Source organism: Amblyomma americanum, chromosome 3 (assembly GCF_052857255.1).
Source record: "Amblyomma americanum isolate KBUSLIRL-KWMA chromosome 3, ASM5285725v1, whole genome shotgun sequence".
NCBI classification, from domain to species: Eukaryota; Metazoa; Arthropoda; class Arachnida; order Ixodida; family Ixodidae; genus Amblyomma; species Amblyomma americanum.
In genome coordinates this window covers 69,346,624-69,354,744 of record NC_135499.1, presented here as the reverse complement: position 1 = coordinate 69,354,744, position 8,121 = coordinate 69,346,624, and the positions used below count along the sequence as shown (strand labels likewise).

At 43.7% G+C, this 8,121-nt stretch overlaps 1 long non-coding RNA gene across 1 annotated transcript; it reads right to left on the bottom strand.

Annotated features, from left to right (window-relative positions):
- Window positions 1-2,070: 2,070 nt before the first annotated feature.
- LOC144123037 (uncharacterized) lies at window positions 2,071-7,255 on the bottom strand. Its single transcript, XR_013312974.1, has 3 exons — window positions 6,407-7,255; window positions 4,974-5,133; window positions 2,071-2,222 (listed from the first exon to the last, which is right to left on the bottom strand). It is a non-coding gene; the product is annotated as an uncharacterized LOC144123037 (long non-coding RNA).
- Window positions 7,256-8,121: the final 866 nt, after the last annotated feature.

The window sequence follows — 8,121 nt, the reverse complement described above, 5'->3', positions numbered from 1 at the left end:
CTTTATGGTCGCCCCATCGACGTTGTTACTGACCACCATGCCCTGTGCTGGTTAGCTACCCTCAGAAACCCTTCTGGACGCCTCGGCCGCTGGGCCCTTCGTCTTCAGGAATACGACATTATTGGTCGGGCCGCAAACATTCCGACGCTGACGCCTTGTCGCTCTCACCCCTGCCATCTTCTTCTTCTCAAGTAATATGGCACATACCCACGTGGGGGGATTGGCCAAGGTATATAGTAGAATGCCAATGAAGCATTTGCGCGGGGAAGGAAACGTCAGAAGACTGAATCAAGATAAAAAAATTGGAAAAATAAAATGAATTCAAGAGGTATGAGTAATCCGGAATCGAATCAATCTAGCCTTTTTTGGACATGCGAAAGAATTTTGTATATAGCTAAAAAGATAATCGATTAGTTGCACTTATGTAATCGTGAAGGTAGCCGCATACACTGCTTAACGGGAATCCCTTGGCGCTCGCACCGAACGATAGAAGAACTGTAAGAGACAGAGGCAGTCCTAGTCTCGAAAGAGGAACCTCCAGATATTGCTTTCTCTGAACCGCGAACCGCCGGGAAGAGAGGAGAAAATGATCGATTGATTCAACTTGCCCACATGATACACAAAGGTTTGTCGCAGCGAACCCGCACCTGCATAAGTACAAGTTTAAGTGAGGGATTCTACATCGCAGGAGCGTCATGGACACTTCACAAAGCCTTGACTTACACCACCGGATATTCCATGGGTACTTTAGGTGTTGAAAGTCCACGGTATTGAGCAACGGATCACTCAAAGTGGCTGAAATATGTTGGAACCGCTGGAAACGTGAAGCTGCTAACAGAATGAGGTGAGGGACGGGATATATTACAGGTGCGCTGAGAGCTGACCTTGCCAATAAATCAGCCACCTCGTTAAAATAGACGCCTGAATGCCCAGGTACCCAGACCGAACGGATCTCGCGCACTGCGCTCGGAACAAAAAACCTAAGTGAACGAGTCAAGAAAAATTTTTCCGAATTTTGGAGAGAGACAATAACTGAAAGGCAGTCTGCAAGAATAAGAACCCATCTCCTACGCTTTCTTCGTCCATGTCCGCCTAGGTGCTGGCCGCGCTCACTGCCACGGACCTCCCCATGGAAGAGCGCCGAGATCCACGGATTTCTTCGCTCCTAGATGCCCCCAATGCGCCGACTACGGCTTCGATACCTCGGGCCCTTCGTCGTCACGCTTCTCATTTCACGATTCGCGACTCTACTATATCGCTGCAACTATCACCCTGATGGCTGTAAATGGCTTTTGGTTATTCCTCGCCAGCTTCGCTCTGAAGTTTGTGCGCATCACCATTCCAACCCACAAAACGCTCATGCAGGATTGCTGAAAACCTACGAACGTCTGCGGCAGCGATACTACTGGCGTGGAATGTACAGTTTTGTTCGCCCCCAGTAGCACAAATGGGGCTCTGAATTGCGGGCCCTTGCGGGCCCGGCACGGGCCCGATGTGGGATATGTGCGGGATTTGCAACTCGGCATTAGGGGGACCCTCAAGGGCAGCCCGGTGGGCTTAATGCATAGCCCCACAAAGCTCCGCGCTGGATCCCTTGGGGCTGGACCATTCCGGGCCACCGTGGGCTAGCCCATACTGGGCCCACGTGGGCTAGCCAATACTGGGCCCACGCAGGCTAGCCCATACTGGTCCCACGTGGACTAGCCCTTACTGGGCCCCTAAGGGCTAGCCCTTAGTGGGCCCACATGGAATAGCCCGTACTGGGCCCACGCTGGCTAGCCCGTACTGGGCCCACGCAGGCTAGCCCCTACTGGGCCCACATGGGCTAGCCCGTTCTGGTCCCAGTGGGCTTCATAGGTGATAACTTGCAGGAAGTCAACAAACGTAACCCATATAGAACCCATAGCTGTATGCCTTTGGGCCCACCGACCCAATTAGACTTAAGGCCCATCTTGCCAACCCAGAGAGGCTTTCTTCACTTTATCAGTATTTTCTATGTACACGTTACTGCAGAAAAACAATGCAAGTAAGAATGCTTCTTATTTATTGATTTGTTTTTGCAAGACATTTTGGGCATTCTTGCTTACAAGGACCCAATTACCGGGGTGAAGGTCTACACCCTTCATCCGTGCTTTCCAACCGCCATCCCAGTATCTCGCCCCCCGCAGGAACGCAGCCACTCTGTTGTTGAAGCCTTCCATGGTGCCTGTTGGGATTCTGCACTGCATAGCAGATGTAAAAGTGAACAAATAAACACATATCAAACTGATATACAATATGGTGGATAAAAATCACTTTGCACAGCATTACAGTCACATCTTCCAGGAAATGCTTCATAACTGTATGCAATGCTAAAATGTGCAATGCTTAAAATATCAGCAAATTTCTTTTACTATTAATATCCATAACCATAACAACCATAAATATCCATAATAAGAATAACCGAAAGGTGCATGAGCCATTAAAGGACTATAGACACCTAAATTTATTGTTTTCTTCTGTCAAACGATGCGTTAGATAATAAAATACATAGATTACCAGGTGGTATTTACCTACAACCCTGCTAAATAATTTATAATTGAATTTCTTCTCTCATGCTTTTTTGTTTTCATTGACCGAACGCCGACTGTCGTCAAGTTGATGTTTTGGTCACATGATGCAACTAGAAAAACTAATACAATCATTCATATGCAGCTTTAATTCATTACGACATTTATTCCAGCCTCTTCCAAGACCTGGAACGACAAAAAATGACCTGTCAGCAATAATATAATCAATTTTTTATTCCTCATGTGACATTAACATCAACTACACGTCATAGTCATCGTTCGACTGATGAAACTGAAAGTGTCAAGAAGAAATTAAATTGTAGAAAAACTGCAGATTGAGCTAGTTGGTTTGATGCATTGTGGTGGTTCAAACGCGCAAACATACACGGACCATGTAAGAGACGAAACACACAAACCAGCGCTCAACTACAACAGATTTTTATTAGGAAGAAGCACGTCATATACACACACGAAAAAACAGCGCACATGGGCAGTGTCAACAAGACTCCTAGTGCTAGTAGAAGGAAAAACCCGCTTTAAAAGCACGTGTGTATCTGCAAAACCGCTACCCACTATGTAACATATTGATTTCTCGAAGCGATAATGTAACAGATGGCGTACTCACGCACCCATTACTTTTCTGATATATGAAACGCCTCAGCTACTTCTCTTGTGCGCTGGTCAGAATGAGTGAACAAGACATCAGTATCGTCAAAGAACGGCGTACAATTGCATGTCAAACAATGCTTAGCTATGTTAGTTTCTTTAAATAGCGTGTTCCATGAGCCACACGTTAACACGGCAGCCAGTCTGGCTTATGTAGGTAAGGCCACAGGACAGGGGTTTGATACACTATGCCAGTCTTGCAGGGAACATATCTATTTTCATGATTTATGTTGCAAGCATTTCTTCTGTGCCCTTCATGCCTTCTTTGAACTGCCGCCCCCACTCTTTCTAGTTGGTTAGGTGCAGAGAACTGAACCTTTACCCCATGCTTGCTCCCCACTCATTTAATCCAGTGTGACAGTGTGTGAACATATGGCATAACCACTACCTTTCTTCTCCCTTCTTCCGAATCCTTTTCCAGCCCCGAGGTACTTGCAGACGATTTCAGCATACGGACGACTTTGTATGCACTCGAAACGTGAACTGAGTCCGGGAAACCAGCTTCCCTACATCTCTCTGCCTGGACTAAGAGACTGGGCATCATTTTATAAGATTTCTTTACTGCCATGCCTAAGCATCCCGTAACGATGCCACTTTTTACAAGCTTCGCGTAAAGGATCCGTTTCTCGTACCTAATTCTGAGGCAGTAGCCGATTTCCTACGAAATGAGAGCCCGGCACAATGTGATGGTTTAAACGCAGATGTGGTTGATTTGTTTTATTCTCTTCCACACCTTGAACTAATCCAGTATGTTCAGCAATGTATTACGGAGGACAACAATGAATGCGTGTTCCAAAATGAGTGTGGAATCACAACAGGATCCTTTCTGTAATGGTTGGTTATCTTACCACCTGAGTAACACGCTTGTTGAGTAGGATTGTCGACTTTATATGCAAAAATCGGATGTGTACATAGGTGCCAAGGTAGCTCCCACTCTCAGTAACATTTATCTAGGCCGGGTCGATATGAAAGTTGAGACTGATCTAGCCGGTTACTCCATACGCATTTTCCGTTACGTGTACGATTACCTGGTGCTGGCTAGGTCAGTAAATCCCAAATTTGTGTCAAATGTTCTTGATGTTTCTGCACAAAATTGGTCGGGGCTGAGGTTCACACATGAAGACCCTCGCGTGCAAATGTACGCCGTTCTTTGACGATACTGATGTCTTATTCGCTCATTCTGACCAGCGCACTAGAAAATTAGCTGAGGCATTTCATATTATCAAAAAAGTAATTAGTGCGTGAGTACGCCATCTGTTACATTATCGCTTCGAGAACTCAATATGCTACATAGTGGGTAGCGGTTCTGCAGATACACACCTGCTTTTAAAGCGGCTTTTACCTTTTACTAGCATTAGGAGTCTTGTTGACATTGCGCATGTGCGCTGTTTTTTGGTGTGTGTGTGTATATATGACGTGCTTCTTCCTAATAAAAAATCAGCTGTAAGATCAGTGCTGGTTTTTGTGTCTCGTCTCTTACTTGGTCTGTGTGTGTTTGTGCTTTTGGAGCACCACTAGGAAATTCAATTAAAAATTATTTAGTGGTCGTACAGGTATAGAATGTCTAACGCATGGTTTGAAAGAAGAAAACACACAAGCAAAAAATTTGGTACCTGTATTTAAATTTGGATGGCTACTCAGTAATTGATGAAGGAATTGCTGAAAACCACACCAGGTAGATTGAAAGAAGCTTTTTCCTGCATTTAGATGGTGTGTTCACAAAATGTCTATAGCCTCAGAAGATTCACGTGTACTCACCAACAATTGTGCTTTACAGCCGAAGGTTCTTAAATGCTTCTTTTTCACCCCGTCCCTTCAATGTGTACCTGAGGGCCACAGGAGTCTTCACCAGAGTCTTCATAATAAGTTTTGTAGCCTCATCAGCTGTCTCATCCCCAACGAGTGCTAGCTTTTTGGTCTGAAATAGATTGTACAAAGTGAAATACGCCATGAGAACCACACTATGAATATTTCATAAAACTCTGCCTTCAAGGAACCATGTGCGAGTTAACAAAAAACAGAAGCATGCAGAACAGGATCATACAGAGGACTCAAACAGACCTATGATCACAATGGCGTGACTCAGTTTAACGATAAAAGAATTCTTTGTTGTCTTCTAAGTGCCTATCTTTGCATCATCATATTAACTTCCTTTTATTCATGACTCGATGGCATATGCTTCCCAAACAATAAGGTAAGGGGAAAAAGTGAAGCCATTGCTTTAAGGCCACCTTGAACCATGACAAAATTGTAGTCAGGAGCTACATGAGTGATGTAAGCATATAACCGTCAGCTGCCACTATGAACAGCAAGGCTAATGCTTGTGCTAATTTCTTGTAGTAGGCTAGATATTATCTACAGCAAATCCTCATTCAAATACACTTGTACAAAATGAAGCTTCCAGGTCTACAAATCCAAACGCAACATTTGTCAATTTCGAACTCCCAACTTAATCTGAAGTGGACTCACTATATGTAGAAGGCTCCAATTAAACTACAGCTGAAAAAAACACTATGCTTCAAAATTATATTAAAAGGAATCAATACATTGCCTGTAGTTCATAGGTGCAATTGAAGGAAATGCCATACAGCCAGTCGAAAAAAACACCAGCCCCTTTCTGGTGTTTACACCAAACTGTTTTTTAGACACGGGTTCTGGTGTGAATGTTTCTGATGTTCCGACCAGAGCAGGATATTCAGACACGGGTCCTGATGTGGCGTAGTGTGGTGTGCTTTAGTGTGTTCTGGTCTGGTGTTCTGTGCTGTGACCCGCTTGTCCGATACCGGCTCTGGTGTGCTTTGGTTTAGTGTTTCCTGGTGTGATCGGTGTACCATTCGATTTGGTGTGGTTGGTGTACCATAGAATGTCTTGATTGAGATGCTGTGAGTTTGGACATACTATCGTGAGAAAAATTAAGAGATGCCTGCAAATGCACGCCAAATGGTGTAAAACGGCAAGCACTCCTGATGTCGGGACAGTTGCACTAACATCCCCCAATCTCGCTGCGCCGGCCTTGATGACACGAGCATTTCATTAGATGGCACCTGCACGCAGTTAGGCATAGTGTGGCACACACTCGCAGTGTCAATTTTTCACGATTTTACACTGGAGCATGCACATAACCACATAATTTCTGGTTTTGCCGAAGACGAAGAGCAATCACGTATCGTAAAGAAAGAACAATTGCTCACAATTGCTCAAAAGCACCTTAGCTTCATTGGTAGACAAAATTAGCAGTATAGTCAAGATGGAGGCCCCTAGCATCATAGCGTGCATCTTTTCTGAAAAGTAGAATAGGTTGCATTTCCCTGACAGCTGCTTGACTCCAGCTGTGTAGCCACAATGCCTGAAGAACAACAGAAGAAAATAAAGAATTTGTGTGAAATACACTATAATAATCACAGTGCAAAGACAACCAGCAAATACTGCTATTAAATTTAGCTCAGTGGTGCACATATACTACACATTCAATATGACTTCCAATGCCTCTGCACTAAATCAACTGTCTTCTGCTTTATAGTAAATCAATGCTACTCACATAAAGCACCCCACTTGCATTAATTTGCTTGAAATCAGTGTCTGTATGAGCTAGCAGTTCACACTTTCATTCACACAGTGCAATGATGAACACTGACAAGGAGGAAGGCACAGAAAAACACTTTGCGGTGCTTCTTCCCTTGCCCCTGTTCATGATCATACTGTGTGAATAAAAGTGAGAATTATTGTGTTAAGTGCTTTTCTTTTGTATTCATAACTAACATTCATAACTAACTGCATATATTTGCAACACAGCTGGGTATGTCTGCATCATAATCTGAGTTCCTATCATATTTTGGTGTTGCAGCTAATATTGAGGATGACAGACCTTCTAACACAGTCAGGCTTTCTGAGACAATCAACAGCACTCTAGTATCTCCGGTAATTTGATTCATGAGCAGGCTCAGAGATACGAATACTTGGCAACCTAGAGAAATAAATCGATATGAAAATTCTACTGCTGCAGAAAACAAAAATTAAGAGGAATTAAGGAATTAGGTAAATGATCACATGATGCCCATAAAGATCGGCACAGCAAGGAGATAAGATGTAGTTCCACAAAAAAAATATTTGATGCAAGTATATTTCAGGGTGACAAAATCCATGTATTGAGACTTTTTATGCACACAGGGTGCCGAACTGCAAAGCACCGGTTGGCTGCATCTGTTTAGAAGACCATTCCTCTTCATTTCTTCCAAAATAATGGCAAGAAAGCATAAAAATCTGACTGGTGAAATATATTTTCAGCTGAATGCCACATATAAAATGACAAGGCTGGAATGTTAATGATTCAAAAGGAAACCTTAAAAGAGATACTCTGAACTCTGGCACTGGTAAAACCCCAACAGATGTGCAAAAAAAGTTGCCAGATTATTTTTCCTGCTGAATGTATTGAAACCAAAGCTGCCTGAGCGCACATCAGTTTTGTTTAGGTATAGCTTGCTATACACATCCTGAGCCTCTGGTGCAGTTCACTGCACAGTACCTGCACACTTGCACACATACAAAACCCACACAAGGTTCTGCGTACTGTGCACTTCCCACTATAGTGCCTTGCACGCCCCATCTTCCATTGAGATGCACTTCTTTTGGTGCATCCACGCGTTAGGGTTCCAGTTATAAAAAACGTCAGAGTTGATTACGAGTTAAGTGAATAAGCTTAACCAGTTGACAGGTTCTAAGCAGGCAGATCACTTGCAAGAGCCGCTTCTCAAAACAAGGCAGATAACAATAATGGCTTCAGGGCACTGTAGTGCAGGACTCCAAATTAATTTAGACCAAGTGGGGTTCTTTCAGCTTCGCTGACATTGTATGGCAGACCAGCGCCTTTTCCAAAGTAGCAATGTTTACTGCCACACATATACATAAC